Below are 17,526 nucleotides of genomic sequence, written 5' to 3' on the forward strand. Positions count from 1 at the left end.
ATAATGTCATTTTTAAAATGTTTTTCATAGAGCAAATTGATTCGACCTGTAAATGGGGTGAAGGTAGAAGCTAACATATTGTGGAAAAAAAAAGTTTATTTCAAACATTTAGCTTAGAAATTAACCATTGAACAACACTCTGTAATTGGAAAATTATTCTTCTCAGAGTTGGTTCCGCTCAACATATTTTCTCATCATATCACTGCTTAAACCCAGTTATAAAATCATAGAATACCTACAGTGCAGAAGGAGGCCATTCAGCCCATCAAACCTGCACTGACAACAATCCCACACAGGCCCTATCCCCATAACCCCACATATTTACTCTGCTCATCCTCCTGACACTAAGGACCGATTTATAGCAAATTGATTAGGACCTATTGATTGAACAATATTGAAGGGGCTTCTGGTAGTGATGTGTGGTCAGGGAAGTACTATTCTCAGTAATTCATAGAATTCATGGAAACCTTACAGGTCAGAGAGAGGCCATTCGGCCCACTGAGTCTGCACCAACCACAATCCCACCCAGGCCCTACTCATTTATCCTACACACTTACCCATTAGTCCCTCTAATCTATGGATTTCAGGACACTAAGGAACAATTTTAGCAAGGCCAACCAACCTAACCTGCACACCTTTGGATTGTGGGAGGAAACCGAGCATCCGGAGGAAACCCATGCAGACATGAGGAGAATGTGCAAACACCACACAGACAGTGACCCGAGCCAGGAATTGAACACAGGTCCCTGGAACTGTGAAGCAGCAGTGCTAACCACTGTGCTACCATGCTGCCCCTAATGTTATGATGTTATGATTGCTGGCTCTGCCATTTTGGTGGTGGAGACTGCTGGGGGGGGGGGGGGCGGGTGGCAGGTGGCAGGAAGCAACAGTCCACAGTTTAGCCTGTCATGAAGCACTGAGCAATTTCAGGATTTCCATTTTAAAGGGAAGGTGTTGGCTTAGTGGTGTTATCACTGGACTGTTAATCCAGAAACTCACCTAATATTCTGGGAACCTGGGTTCAAATCCCACCAGAGCAGATGGTGGAATGTGAGTTCAATAAAAAAATCCCTGAAATCAAGAACCTAGTGATGACCATGAAACCATTGTCAATTGCTGAAACAAAAACCACCTGGTTCACTAAGGAAATCTGTTGTCCTTACCTAGTCTGGCCAACATGTGATACAGTGAGAAGTCTCACAACACCAGGTTAAAGTCCAGCAGGTTTATTTGGTAGCACAAGTTTTTGGACTGTTTCTGCTTCTTTGGGTGAGTAAAGAATGAAGCAATCTTTACTCAAATAAACCTGTTGGACTTTAACCTGGTGTTGTGAGACTTCTTACTGTGCTTATCCCAGTCCAATGCCAGCATCTCCACATCATGGCCACATGTGACTCCAGAGCCTCTGTAGTGTGGTTGACTGCCCTCTCTCTGAACAAGGGCAACTAGAAATGGGCAATAAATGCTGGCCAGCCAGCAACACCCATATCCCAAAAATGAATTTAAAAAATTAATGCGCGCGTGTGCAACATCCTGTGGTCAGTTTCAAAGGTGTAATGACGGCGAAAGTTGACGTGAGTTTGGCATGAATGCATCAAGCACTTAATGCTGTGTAACACTAGAATATTGCAGACCATTCTAAATGTAACATAATGGAAATCAATCCAAGAGAATAGCTGGCATTTTGCTCTCAAACTACTTGGTTTAGTGGTTTTCCAATCACCTAAGCCTCCTCTCTCAAACAGCATATGCACTTCTCTGTAATATTAACTCCTGTCACTGTACTGTGGTGATCCTATGAAATCTTCCCTCTCATTAATCTCACTAGCTCCATGTCTGACCTGCAGTAAAGTTCTAATTTTTCAATTTGATTGTGCAGCTGTTGATGCTGGAGTTCAACATTAATGATCTCACGCAGCAACAAACAGATTTGTTAACTCAGCTTTTGTTAATGTTCATTGATCCATTTCTGGACTTTAAGATGTCCTCAGAGCAGCATTAAACACAGACAAATGGTTGGCTCATGTTCCCATCTATACCACACTCGTTTTATTCTGCTAAGATCGTCAATTACACGTCAACAAGGAAGCGGGGGTGTGAAATGTTTGGCTAAAAACTGAGGAAAGGAGATCTAACTTAGAGGACCAAGTTTGCAAGTTGGAACAGTGTCAGAAGCATGTCTGACACCATGTTGTTCCAGGCACTTTAAGGGGATGACTCACTTCAACCTAACTAACTAGCTAACAGGGAGGCAGTGGGGTAGTGGTATTGTCACTGAATTAGTAATCCAGAAACTCAGGATAATCTAAGGACCCAAGTTCAAAACCATGACAGATAGTGAAATTTGAATTCAACAAAACTGGAATTAAAAGTCTAATGATGACTATGAAACCATTTTCAATCGTTGGAAAAACCTACCTGGTTCACTAATGTCCTTTAGGGAAGGAAATCTGCTGTTCTTATCTGGTGCAGCCTACATGTGACTCCAGACCCCCAGCAATATGGTTGACTCTCAAATGCACTCAGAGATGGACAATAAATGCTGGACCAGCGAGCGATGCCCACATCCCATGAATGAATAAAAAAAAACACTAATAAAAGATCTAATGCTGTTTTTGAGCCCTTTTCTGAAATTGTTCTAAAACATTTTCTGCACATTCTTTGACTAGTTGGCTTTTCCATAGTCCAATGAGGCCTGAGGCCTGAGGCCCAGTATTGAGCAGGCTCACCTAGTCTGATGCAGAAATCGTTCCCTGTGCATAGCACGCAGTAGGCTAGCTGCACAAACAAATTCCTATTCCTTGATGTTTTATTCCACTATGGATTTCAACAGAGAAGCGACTCGGACTGCACTTTAATATGTTCTAAGTATTTCAATGATATTTGTAACATAGTCATTGAATAACAGTGATCATGAGCTATATAGAACCAGGTCATATAATAACCTATGGGGGAGGGTAGGGTTACTTTGGTAAAGAACCGAAAGTGGTCACCAAATAGAGACAGTACTAATAAGAGAGGCCTGTTTGAAAGTCCGACTTTAATATGCAAATTTAGCTCTAATTGATTCACATCATTTGAAGCACTTTGAAATGCCAAAATAGCCACCTGCGAGTCTAGGACTGAATCGATGATTAGGCGCAGTTTTTATGGAGCAGTCAATGTGGCCTCCACTCACCCACTTTCACTGAAGGCCTGAAACATGCTGAATCTCACACACAGCGACATGTTACCTGATGGCTCAGGATCAAGTGAGAGAATGCGGTGCAAAGTTTCTCAAATGTAGCACAGGAGATTCTGGTGGAGAAGATCTGAAGGAGGAGGAAGCACTTTGCTCTCCTGACCTTCTGTCTTACAGTAGTTGGTGCTGATCTGCCTGGCATCATCTCTTTCTACCATCCCTCCTGCAGATCCCAAACAGGATGTCAATAATCAGTTGATGCCATTCCTTTTCTCCTTGTGACTTCTTTGAGGTGTTCAATAAGGTAGAGTAGCACACACAGCACCCACTCTTGCTGGAGTTCTCAGGAAATTTCCAGGATAGAGTGTTGGACAGGTCCTGATCAACTATCTCAAAAAGACCTCTTCAAACATTCACCAGCAAGTGAATGGTAAAAGATGTCGTAGCTCTCAAAGTTCTCTGTAATGCCTCATTTGCTCTGAATAAGTTAGTCAATATTAGGAAAGGGGATAGGCCAAGCCTCTAAGATACAAGAAGCTTCTTTTATTAGCCCCAGCAGACAATTTACTTGGCAGTTGGTTGATTAACAATCCTCTGGGTAGTCCTCCCATGAACACGCTTCAACGATTTACAAAAAACAGTTCTAAACTTGTTCTAACAAAAGGCCATAACAACATTCCGACTTAAGACTCCATTTTGCTGTCCTTGGTGCTCCTTTAGTACCTAAAGGATGGAGGGGAAATTGCCCCCATGGTGTTTACATTCAGTGCAGGACATGATGATATAAAGCTCAACATCCCCCACGGATGTTTTACAGATATTTTGTACAAAAGGGGTGTCCATTACTCATGCTTAAGAATTGCGTGCATGTTAAAATTGGTTTGGAATATTTCAAAACAGAACTGTGCGCAATTCACAGGGAATGTGGCTGCCGTTTTTGTTGTGACATGGAGTTTTATTTGTGATGAACGCTGTGCATATAATTAAAAGACTTTCATCCAGTGTATGTCCATCATACTGCCAAGTCTACGTCACATTGTTGATCAGCTTTTCTTGATTGGCTCAAAATATCATATTCAGAAAGGAGCTACAAATCACCGTTAAGCGCACACTGCTGATTTGCCTGAAGGGTGAAAAACTATTAGTGAAGATCAGACCCAACAACAAAAAAAAGTGAGGCTAATGAATAACCGAATGAAAAGGGAAAGCTCTGAAATTGAAAATGCTGTCAGCCATCGCTTCGCTTTCTCATCACTCAAAAGGTATCGTCTGATACTTAACACCTGGCTCGGAAAAATACAACAAATGTAATCATTTGCAACACAATTAAAAAGCTAACCTTACAGTTTTGTCCCTCTGTTTGAAACCTCTGCAGCAATAGGTCCCCACACTAACCCTCTCTCTGGGGCTTGAGTTCTATTACATTGCAGACTTTATATTGACTACCTTCCTGATAAGGAGGATTGAATATGACACAAACTAACTCTGACTGTAGCACTACTGCATTCTCTCATTTCCTTCTCTATGTACAGTATGCTTTGTATAGGGTGCAAGAAACAATACTTCTCGCGGTATGCTAATACATATAACAATAATAAAGCAAATCAAAATCAAACAAGCTGCGATTCGCAGATGTTATCTGTATGTGGCATTTTACAGGTGGGCCACAAAACCAGCAGAAATAGATGGCCTGTTACTAAAGCATCTTGTCTGACTTTCATTTCCCTTGTAACTAACATCGGGGAAAATTGGCCAAGCTACCACCACTTGACTCACACCACCACTGACGTTGAACTTTAACTCCCCAGCCTCCAGGATTCGATTTATCACTTACAGAATAAAAATGTTCATAGCTGAAAATGTTACCTTCAACTTCTTCTCTCAAAGTATTAATCACCCATTGCAGAATGATACAGATGGCACACAAGTGGGACTACTGCTACTTGCATATTCCAAATATCAGTTCAAATCTAGAATTATGAAATATGGATTGAGTCAGAACACCAAAAAAAAGATAATTAGAAGGAATACATTAGAAGAAATTAGATTGGAAATTGAAGTGAATGGGATCAGAGTGGGGGGAAAAGGTTTGTGTGGTAGTACGCCCCCTTTAAGGGGGTGATCCCTGAGGTTTGTGTGATCGGGCTGGACCCTATAGAGTGTCGAGCTGGGAAGTCGAAGGGTGCAAGGGCATGTGTCCCGAGTCGGGAAGGATTCTCAGTTGGAGCCAGTGAGATGTGGAGACTAGTCACATGTTTGATTCTGTTAGACCCATGTTTGTAAATAACTATTTATCATTAGTACTAAACCCTTTTATACGTTGATCCACAATGAGTCATCTTTGATCTATTACAGTTTATATGTTTAGGACAAATTACAGTAGAACATAGCAGATGTAATGCAGCAGTTTGAAAGAGTAAAGAGATAGCCAGGAGTTGAAAACTCAGCTTAATAGAAAAAAGACTCAAGAGATGGTACATTCCATCCATTCCTCTGTGTGCCTCCGAAACCTGGACAACAAGGAACGTCTGTGGAAGAAAATAGAGGTCTTTGAAATGTGAATGCTAAGACATAGGCTTAAAATTCCAAACAGAGACCATAAAACAGATATAAAGGCAGGTGAAATTGAAAGAGTTGAAGAGTCCTAAAAAGTTATATCCAGAAAAGAATTTCAGCCATTTGATCAAAGCTGCAAATCTACAGAGATCTCATCTAGAGGGCAAAATGGAGGGAATAGAAAGAGGGGATGACAAATATCAGTTTTTCAAAAATTCAGCCTCGGGTGTAGGTTTCACTGGTTAGGCCAGCCTTCATTATCCACCTCTAATTGCCCTTGAGATGGTAATGGTGAGCTGCCTACTTGACCAGCTGCAGTCCATGTGGTGTAGGTATACCACACTGCTGTTAGGGAAGAAGTTCCAAGATTTTGACCCAACTGACAGTGCAGGCTTGATGGACCCCTTCTGCACTGTATGATTCTATGACAACGAAGGAATGATGATATATTTCCAAGCCAGGATGGTGAGTGGCTAGAAGGGGAACTTGCAAGTAGTGGTGCTCCCATGCATCTGCTGCCCTTGTCCTTTTAGATGGTTTGGAAGATGCTAAGGAACCATGATAAGTTCCTGCAGTGCATCTTGTAGTTGGTATGTGACATAACTATGACAGCATGTAGGACTAGCTACAAGCAGCAGTGGGACTAAATAAGGTTCCACCCTCAAAACAGATGATGAAGTAATTAATTTAAAAAAATAGCAATTGCATATTTACTCCCAGAACATTTATCAGAATTAAGTCTGAGTTTTAGTTTTAGGATGTAAATATTGACAACTGGCTGATCTATTAAGGGACACCTTCTTGTGTCTGAGATGTCAGTCAAATTGACATTCCTCAATGTCATCATTGATGGTATTCCCTGTTTAAAATCAGCTGAATTGAATAAATGATGAAATCTGTTTGTCTTTTCAATTCCTTCAATTTTTCAAAACATTTTATTCAAAGCATCCTCCCATTTTATAAATGAAAGTATCCTGGAAGATTTTCAATTTACCATCCAGATATAAAATTGGCAGTGTGGATTGGTCACCGTATTAGAAAACCAACCAACTTCCTGCAATCTCCAAGAAACAACAAAGGTTTTGAACTGAGCCCAGTCCATCACAATAACCAGCCTCCTATCCATTGACTCTGTCTACAGTTCCTGCTACCAGCATAATCAAGGACCCCACACACCCCAGACATTCTCTCTTCCACCTTCTCCCATCAGGAAAAAAATACAAAAGCCTGAGGTCACATACCATCCGACTCAAGAACAGCTTCTTCCCAGCTGCCGTCAGACTTTTAAATGGACCTACCTGATATTAAATTGATCTTTCTCTACATCCTAGCTCTGAATGTAACACTACATTCTGCATCCTATCCTTTCCTTCTCACCTATGTAATCTATGAACTGTATGTTTTGTCTGTATAGTGAACAAGAAGCAATACTTTTCACTGTATCCCGATACATGTGACAAATAATAAATCAAATCAAATCTTCCCTGCCCACGATGTCTCTATCTGCCTGCTTTCCATGCCACAGTTGCCATCTTGTACAGTAGTCTTTCTCCCACCAGTGACCAGCCTTTCCATCTGGTCAGATGTTTGGAGGAGACTGAGTACAGAAATTCTAATATGGTTATGCTGTTTAATTCAGCTGGACCTCCATCTCACTCGCTCTTCCATGTTTCCCAGCCTCCGACAGTCACCTGCTCCCGCCCTGCTTCCCCGTTAATATATAGACCAATGGGTGTGAGGTTAAACTCATTCAAGCCCTGAGATGAATGTTAAGTAGTATTAGTAGCATTGAAGTTGCAGGGAAATTCAGAACAAACAAAATAAAAAATCTAGGATAGAAACTCTGCCTGAAAGGCTGGTTGAGTCAGAAACTCTTGTAACATCTAAGAAGTGTTCAGGTATTCATTTGTGCTGCCAAACCTTCCAGGGATGTGGGCCAAAATTAATGTAGTCAGATCTTTGTTAAATGGCGTGCACATGATGGGCTGAATAGCCTCCTTCTATGCTGTAAATGTCTACGAATCTATGTCTATGAATCTTTAAGCATAAGCATCTTCCTGTGTGGTTGAATAGTGACTCTAGGAGGCAGTGTTACAAAAGGTTACCTTTTATTATTTAATCACATATAAACTCAATATCCATAAATAATATGAATTGCATACTTTCCTTTGCCGTCACTGAGTCTTGGGACTGCACTGAGGGTCTTGCCATCTGTCAAAGTGGGGAACCCCCATCAATTCTGCTGAGGGGAGAGGCCTGGCAGAATTGAGTGTTCTACAGGCACTGAAGTGGCCACCATCATGTCTCCCCTGTGACTGAAGCCCCATAGAATCATGCAGTGCAGAAGAGGCCCTTCGGCCCATTGAGTCTGCATCAGCACGCGAAAAACACCTAAGCTCCCACCTAATCCCAATTATCAATACTTGGCCAAGGGATGGATGCCCTGCCCACTAAGAACCATCAGCCAATCTGAAGTTGAAACCCGACGGGATTTGTTAGGGAGCCTTTTAAGAATGCGGAAAAGTAGAGCAACTCCCATTAAATCCCCGAGGGCATCACTAAATTGCGGTGGGCATAGGAATAATGGGTGTCAATTAGCTCATTAACAAGTATAATTGACATCCCAGTGCCAGCAGGCAGGAATCTTGCGTCAGACCAGTCTGCCTTCCAACTTAATCGGGATGGGGGGGGAAGGGGGAGTTCTCCCACTGCTGGGAGACTGATGTGGAGCTTCTCCCACGGCTAAGTGAGCTCTGCTGCCATAGTATCCCTGCGCGTAGAGCCGCAATAAATCCAGCCCTTAATTTGAGTTCAATGCATGCTGCCTTGAAGCATTTTTCATGCAGTCTTCAACTGCAGCAGACATTTCATCTATATCGAGCTGAGGCTGTGGAATTCTTTAACTTTGCACTGCAGTGAATTGCTGTCAATAATTCAATAGGTGGCCTTGATGGGCCAAGGCCCTGGCTTAGACTTTAAAAAGAGCTGAGTAGAACTGAGTAGGTTGTCAAAGTCTGTGGTGCTCTCAGTGCTTGACTGATCTATACTGCATGAATTCCCCGTCTGCTATTGCTGTATCGCCAGGGACAAAAAGAAAGCAACTTCAGATGTAGTCTTAGCATGCAGCACCTGTTTGTTTGACATTTTCTAAAGTGCTACACAAAGACAAATCAGGGATTTTCACAAAACCTTTCCTTGTGATGGACGGATCTTGGCTGAAGCCATGATCCAGGCTAAATTACACATGAATGCTATTTGTTTACACACCGTACCATTTGCGATTTAATTCTCTCTCGCCTCCACTGCTATTTTACATTCCAGTTCTGGACATTTCATATGTTTCCTTTAAAGGAAATGATTGACAACAGCAGGGGATAAATCTCCCTGTCTGAATGGGGAGATGAAAAGCAAGATCTCTTTGTCTGTATGAACCTCTTATCCCAATACCTTGGGTTTGTGTGCATTCTGGCTTCAGGTTTTGATGCTGATTTGATTTTGCGACAGAATAGTCGATTCAGTTGCACGACATGGGGAAGCCTTAATCTTGGAGCTCTGACCATCTTGTGGAAGATGGCTGTTTCCGTTCAATTATTTAATTCAACAAATCTGGAAAGATTGGAATTAAAATGTAACTGCTTCACTTCAACATTGCTTGCTGACCATTTGGTAATAGCTACAATGATTCCTCACTGTGTGAATTGTAACTAAGTGAACCAAGGTGTTTCAGCCACATTGTTATCTGTGCAGGTGAGGAGAGTCTGAAGGGTTTACAGATTGAAGTGGGCAGTTTTGAATCCGCACTCTCCGTCTGCAGGAGCGACAGCACCTGCTCAAAATCCAGAGAACGCAAATGGTGCTGGTGAATTTTGAGTTCCGATCTTCTTGGCCCCCTCGCCATTGGAGTGGTGTGAAACATGCCACGGGACTGTAGAAAGCTCCTTTTAACACATTGGCCTGTCTTTAGCAAGCAATCTCTCTGGGGACTATCCCCCTTGCCGCATACTCAGCAGCCAACACTATTTACAACAGGTTCACCTTGACATGAACCTTTCGTGGGAGTCTCCCTGGGGTCGTAAAAGTAAACACTGACCCCAGGGGGGAGGGACATGGTCAAGCAGTGGCCTGGTAATGCCCCTGACACTGCCACAGGCTGGCTCTACTTGATTGCAACCTGGCAGTGCCAGCCTACGCCAAAAGGCAGGCCCCAGTGGGAACCTATTGGTGGTGGTGGGGGGAGGTTAATTTCGATGTGGTGGTGATGGTGGCTGGAAGCAGAGGAAGGAGCAGAGGTGCTGGCGAAGTCTATTGGTAGGGGGTGGGGGGGTGTGGGCTGATGGAGGTGGTGCCTGCTCAGATTGTGGTGGGGGCAAAAGGTGGGAAGGTGCCAGTGATAGGGGGAGGGGGGGAAGAAGGGGGGTGGGGGAGAGGAGAGGGATGATGGGGGGTGGGGATGGGGAGGCACGCAGAGAAATGCCAATTCTGATTGGAGGTGAGGAGGAGGACCCTGAGACCTCGGTCGGAGGTGAGCTGTTCAAGCTGGCGGAATTTTCCCATCCCACTGCAGTGAATGGAAATTTGGCCAAATTCTCTGACTCTGTTGCAATGGGAGCCCGGTGTGAATGTCTGGTAAGATCACGCCTCTCTTTAAAGATGATGTCTCAATCTCTCAGCAGCAGGGATTTGTCGATGTGTTGAGAGACTGCCCCCTGTATGGTAACGTGAGACACATCCCTTTGATTTTTTTTTGGCGGGGTGTGGTAAGATCTGGAGAGAAAACCCACCAGTTTATCTAGAGAGAAACATGCAGGGTTTTCTCACTGGAAACAACATTGCCATTTTATATTAAGATTTCACCCTAAGTTGTCACATTTATTACTGATCAGGCCTGGCTGCACATATTAAAAGCACTATGATTAAGACAACCTTAGTCCTCAAGGAGATAACTTCAAAGGTTAACAGGGCTGAAATATATAGATTTCGATCCAAATTGGGTGCACAAATCAATGCATTTCAGATACTGGAAGTCAGTTTGAAGATTTTGATGATTGTTTATCTATACTGGTGAAGGGGACTTGGTCCCTTTGAGCTCAGCAGTGGTTGCCAGGTTAGTCTGGTGAAATCCTTACTCTGTGATCAGATGAACAGAAACAAAGAGAAAAGCCCAAGTTTAGAATCAATCAGGTTCAGTAAAAGCTCTGATAAGGCTTTATCCTGGCCAGAGTTGGGAATTAAAATATTGTTTTAATTAACCAGAAGCTGACCTTAAAGGGTTAATTGTACAGTTTGTCATTATTTGTGAGTGTATTTTTGTTTGGTGTTTTGCAGGAGGCACTGTAGAAATTTTTAAAAGGTTTAGAATTGATCCAGTTATTCAGTCACCTGTATTCTGCAACATAGGTCAGGTGAAGCATAGAGGGCACATTATTCAGTTTCTTTGTCAAGGGTGACTCATTGTTGCAGCCTTTGGGTTGTCCTGTAAGTAGATTACGGACAATATGTGTCAACTCCAAAACCTAAGACACAGGTTACAGCAGCTTCTGATATCACTAAATCCAAGCAAACATTTACAGTGGACCCAAATGCTTCTGCTACTGAATCTACTAGATTAGAATGCTTTACTACAGTTGAGTACAGCACAGATTCAAGATCTTTGGTACTATGGAGAGCACTGTTCTCATTTTTGTATAGTTATGTATATGTACTGGGGTGCATCCACTTGGCTTCACTCTGGGCTTAACTTTACATTCCTCACTTTGACATCATGTTAGTATAAAAATGTATCTGCCCAGATGTGAGTTTCACGGTGCAAGTGGTTGCCATTGTTCTCCCTCACATGTTAACCAGACAACTGTGATTTTCAGTGTGGTGATGTGAAGGTATTGCAACAAAATCTTTGTGTTGTACAAATTTAATTTTATGGTGGAAAGGTCATTTCCCCTAATACTATAGAGCCTTCAAAGTGCCTGTGAGTGGGTTGAAGCTGCAATGCTAGTTTAGCCTGCATTTAAAACAGGCACTACTTGGTAAAGAAGATGAAGCCAGTGCTAAGAATGACCACTTGAAGGCTCGTCAAGTGGCTGAGCGACAATTACATTTTCTGCTCGCACTCTTTAAAGCACTTTGGTGGCTGGCACTTCAGTTAACAATCTCTCCAAACAGCGACCAGCTCAACAGGAGTAAACAAGTTGTTGCTGAGAGTGTCGAGTGCGACTTAAAACCATGCTCAGCTTCCAATGCCTGCCTGTTGATTGAAACTGAAGAGGATGGCTGAAATAAGTCTGTAGTCTTTTGTGGACACTTTGCCAATGTTTCAGCAGTAACTGGTGAAACAACATTTATTTCAGAACTCCTTGGAGAACTTCAACTGTAGAGATGAAGTGCTGTTCTATCCAACTTAACTGGAGTCAGCAGGGGAAAGAGAGCATTTGGCCATGAGCATCTTGTGAGAGACTCCCTTCCTGTGCATGAGGAATGGGAGGATAAGATGAGGCCAGACAGATCAGCAGGAGCTGCTGCAGATGAGAGGGACTGATAACAGAGGATTCTATTAACCCAGGGTCTTTAGACAACAGTACCCCTTCATTCATGTAATTCAACACCAGTGCGTGAGGAGGCTATACTTTACTATGGTCATTACAGAGATCTGTGGCTATGTGGACTGAGGAATAAGACATTGCAACGTAAGCAGGATGTTACTACCTGTGATATTCAAACTGAAATAATAAATTTTTATACATTGAGACCTTCACTAAATAATCCTCTGTACACTTTTGTATAAAGCTGGTACTTGCAGCTGTATATACTCTGTGAAATTCCATAAATGATTATGTATTGCCAGAGAAGACCAGAAGTACAGCGGTCTAGGATTCAACAGGGTATATGATCCACCACGGTTCAGGGAGTGATTGAAGCCATGCACGCCTATCGTTTAAGCCTGCAGGTGTTGAGAAACAGGAAGGGATTCCATCGCCTCGATGTACAGCTCACATGTGACCACAAGCATCATGCAGCCAGATACCTGCTATTGCAGGAGCTCCACCATGCATTTATAATGAGACAGGCATCCATCGCACAGATCTTTGAGCCCAAACACTATGTGTATAGTCAGTAGGTGACAAGTAATACCTTCTGGTGCCATGGCTCCTGAGAAGCCTCCACATTCAACGCGATTAAGCAGAAATGTACTTGCGTTGAATGCTGAGAAGAGTGAGGCCATTGTCTTCAGATTGCCACAACACAAGTCTGCTCCCTAGCCATTAGCTCTATCCACCTCTGTAACAAGCGTTGGAGGCTGAACCAGACTATTTGCAACTTTAGTGTCCTATTTGATCCTGCACCTCTGATCATCACTAAAACTGCCATTTCCACCACTCTAATTGTTGTTTGAGGCTGTGTGTGTCTACATCCATTATTATGTAAAGAAGTTCAGCAGAGTCAATGCGTTAATGGAGAAAGCACCACCCGTGGCATGATGTATAGAGTCACATGGTAATAGACTGAGAGAATACTCTCAAAAGCAGCAGCCTGCATGGAGTAGCACCATGCATGACAGGCGTAACTGGGATCTGTACATAGTTAACATTAACAATAAATGGCTCATGTTTAAACATACAAGTCTCAGTATCTCAAGATACATCAAATGAACCCATGATGTAATATAGTGCTCAGCGGTGGCACCGTAGTATCACCCATCCCTACCCTACCTTGGTTATCTGCTGCTGAAAGCCTCAACCATGCCTTTGTGATCTTTTAACTTGACCATTCCAATGTATTCTTGACTGGATTCCCAAATTCTACTCTCTAAAAACTTGAGGTTATCCAGAATTTGACTGGCCATTATTTACCTGTACCAGATCCTAGTCATCCATCACCCCTGTGCTTGCTGATCTACACTGGCTCCCAGTTTTTGTTTATTCACTTGTGGGACATGAGCCTCGCTGGCTGGCCAGCATTTATTGCCCATCCCTAGTTGCCCTTGAGAAGATGAGGGTTCGCTAGCTTCTTGAATCATTGCAGTCCATATTCTGTGAGTTGACCCACAATGCTGTTAGGGAGCGAATTCCAGGATTTTGACCCAGCGACTATGAAGGAACAGCGATATATTTTCAAGACAGGACACTAAGTGTCTTACATAAGAACATAAGAAATAGGAGCAGGAGTAGGCCATCTAGCCCTTCGAGCCTGCCCCGCCATTCAATAAGATCATGGCTGATCTGAAGTGGATCAGTTCCATTTTCCCGCTTTCTCCTCATAACCCTTAACTCCCTTGCCTACCAAAAACCTATCTACCTGTGTCTTAAATATATTTAGCGAGGTAGCCTCCACCACTTCAACGGGCAGAGAATTCCAGAGATTCATCACCCTTTGAGTGAAGAAGTTCCTTCTCAACTCCGTTCTAAACTGCCCCCCTCCCTTATCTTGAGGCTGTGCCCTCTAGTCCTGCTGTCCTTTCTGAGTGGGAAGAATCTCTCTACCTCTACCCTATCCATCCCCTTCATTCTCTTATACGTCTCTATAAGATCCCCCCTCATCCTTCTAAACTCCAATGAGTTGGAGTCTTGGAGGGGAACTTGCAGATGGTGGTGTTCCCATTTATCTGCTGCCCTGGTCCTTCAAGATGGGAGTGGTCATGAGTTTGGAAGGTGCTGTCTAAGGATCTATGGTGAATTGCTTCAGTGCCTCTTGTAGATATTACACATTGCTGCTACTGAGCAACAGTGGTGGAGAGTGTGAATATTTGTAGATGTGGTGCCAATCAAACAGGCTGCTTTGTCCTGGATGGTGTCAAGCTTCTTGAGTGTTCTTGGAGCTGCAACCATCCAGGAAAGTGGAGAGTATTCCATCACACTCCTGACTTGTTCCTTTTAGATGGTGGATAGGTTTTGGGGGGGGTTAGGAGGTGAGTTACTCGCTGCAGTATTCCTCGCCTCTGACCTGCTCTTGTAGCCATTGTGTTTATGTGGTAAGTCCAGTTGAATTTATGCTCAATGGTAACCCCAAGGATGTTATGGGGTGGGGGGGGGGGTTCAATAATAGTTACACCATTGAGTGTCAAGGGGTGGTGGTTAGAGTGTCTCTTATTGGTGATGGTCACTGCGTGGCATTTGTGTGCCACGAATGTTACTTGTCACTCATCAGCCCAAGCCTGAATATTGTCCAGATCACATGTGAACATGGACTGCTTCAATATGTGAGGAGTTGCGAATGGTGCTGAACATTGTGCAATCATCGACGAACATCTCCACTTCTGACCTGATGACGGAGGGAAGGTTGTTGATGAAGCAGCTGAAGATTGTTGGGCCTAGTACACTATCCTGAGGCACTCCTGCAAAGAAGTCCTGAAGCTCAGATGACTGACCCTCCACAACCATCTTCCTATGTAGCAGGTATGACTCCAACCAGCGGAAAGTTTGCCTCCTGATATCTACTGATTCCAGTTTTGTTAGGACTCCTTGATGCCACATTCGGTCTATTACAGCCTTGATGTTAAGGGCAGTCACACTCACCTCACCTCTGGAATTCAGCTCTTTTGTCCATGTTTGAACCAAGGCTGTAATGAGGTCAGGAGCTGAGTGACCCTGGCAAAACCCAAACTGGGTGTCACTGAGCAGGCTATCTTAGAATTCTCATCTTCATTTTCAAATCGCCCCATGGCTCACCCCACCCCCATCTCTATAAATCCTGGAGCCTCACAGCTGTTCAAGGGATCTTTCCCTAATTCTGACCTCTTGAGCACCCATTCTGTGGATCACTCCACCATTGTGAACTGCTGGCTGAGCCTTTGCCGTGGAATTCTGTCCCTAAAACTCGCTACCTTTCAATCTCACTCTTCTCATTTAAAATGTTTCTCAGTCTTTGAGCAAACCTTTGTTATTCATTCTGTTGCACACTGCCATATTTTGTTTATATTGCTCCTGTTTTATGATGTTGAAGCTACTATATAAATCCAAGCTCTTGTTGTTGTAGTAGCATATTATTGAGCAGAGTTTTATGAGTTTGACCTTCCCTTGACAGCTGGTAGAGAGGCAGTTCCTGAATTTTCATCCAGCAACAGTGATGTAGGCTGTGATTTTCTGCCCCTACTTCCCTGGCAGGCTTGCCAAAGTTTGCACTGTTCTGCATGGCTCACCCACCCCCTTGCCAAGGAAGCCACATGCATGGCAGGGGAGGGGGTTCAACAAAACCGGAAGCTCCTATTGGCAGGAAGGGCCAGAAAATGTTGCCTGTAGTTCCAAGTCAGGATGGTGTGTGGTTTGGAAAGGAACATGGTGATGATGTTCCCATGCATTTGCTGCCCTTGACTGAGATGATTGACCTGCAAGGTGCTGGTTAACACATCTGTCCTAGGTGGTACAAGTCATGGGTTTGGGAAGTGCTGTCAAAGGAGCCTTGATGAGTTACTGCAGTGCATCTTGCAGGTGGTACACACTGCTGCCTCTGTGAATCAGTGGTATAGGAAGTGAATGTTTAAAGTGATGGAAGTGGTGCCAATCAATTGGGCTGCTTTGTCTTGGATGGTTTTGACCTTGTATGTTATTGGAGTTGCACCCATCCAGTATTTCATCATCCTCCTGATTTGTGCTTTGTAGATGGTGGACAAGCTTTGGGGAGTTAGGAGGTGAGTTATCACTGAATTCCCAGCCTCTGACCTGTTCCAGTAGCCACAGTATTTATGTGGCTAGTCCAGTTCAGCTTCTGGGCAATGGAAATGCCTAGGATGTTGATAGTGGGGGACTTAGCGATGGTAATACTATTGAATAGCAAGGGACAGTGGTTACATTCTCTCTTGTTGAGATGGTCATTGCATGGCACTTGTGTGATGCAAATGTTACTTGCCATTTATCATTGATATTGTTCAGGTCTTGCTGCATATGGACATGGACTGCTTCAGTATCTGAGGAGTTGTAAATGATGCTGAATAATGTGCAATTTTCAACAAAAACCCTATTTCTGATCTTATGATGGAAGAAGCAACTGAAGATAGTTAGGCTTGGGAGGCTACCCTGAGGAACTCTTGCAAGTCCTGGGACTGAGATGATTGACCTGCAAGGTGCTGGTTGACACATCACTCCTGAACCAACTTGAAACTTGCTGCAGAGTAAGAAGGCACACAGATCCTCGGGCGGTCACTGGAGATCCTAGAGGAAGATGTTCAGAGGAGGCAGTGTCTTGGCATCTACACTGGAGGAGGACTCCACCATCTACACTGGAGGAGGACTCTCCTGTTCCTCTCCTCCCTCTCTTTCCTGCAGATGTTGTTGCTCTGCTTTGCCTGGTGTCTTCCTTCCATTCCTTCTGTAGACCCCTCACAAGTTGCAATGACCAAATACTCCCTCTCTCATGATGATTTCTATGAGGATTCCAATGTGGTCAGGTGGCACTGCAAGTCTTCAGAGATTTTCCAGAATAAATAGTGCTGGAGCATTGATGAAATCTTGACAAAGTAATTCAAAGGCCTCTTCAATTGCTTCGTTCTTCTTTCGCTTAGAAAGGATAGCAGAATCGCTAAGAAAGGATAGTAGGACTAGAGGGCACAGCCTCAAAATAAGGGGGGAGGGGGGTGGCGGCAGTTTAGATTGGAGTTGAGGAGGAACTTCTTCACTCAAAGGGTGGTGAGTCTCTGGAATTCTCTGCCCATTGCAGTGGTGGAGGCTACCTCGCGAAATGTATTTAAGTCACAGGTAGATAGGTTTCTGATAGGCAAGGGGATTAAGGGTTATGGGGAGAAAGCGGGAAAGTGGAACTGATCCACTTCAGATCAGCCATGATCTTATTGAATGGCGGGGCAG

The 17,526-nt window shown here is 43.6% G+C and overlaps 1 protein-coding gene across 9 annotated transcripts in view; it reads left to right on the forward strand.

Annotated features, from left to right (window-relative positions):
- rbfox1 (RNA binding fox-1 homolog 1) overlaps positions 1-17,526 on the forward strand; it is a 1,792,700-nt gene that overhangs the window by 1,445,032 nt on the left and 330,142 nt on the right. The gene's annotated exons all lie outside the window — the stretch shown is intronic.

Source organism: Carcharhinus amblyrhynchos, chromosome 18 (genome assembly GCF_965287045.1).
Source record: "Carcharhinus amblyrhynchos chromosome 18, sCarAmb.v2.hapA, whole genome shotgun sequence".
NCBI lineage: Eukaryota > Metazoa > Chordata > Chondrichthyes > Carcharhiniformes > Carcharhinidae > Carcharhinus > Carcharhinus amblyrhynchos.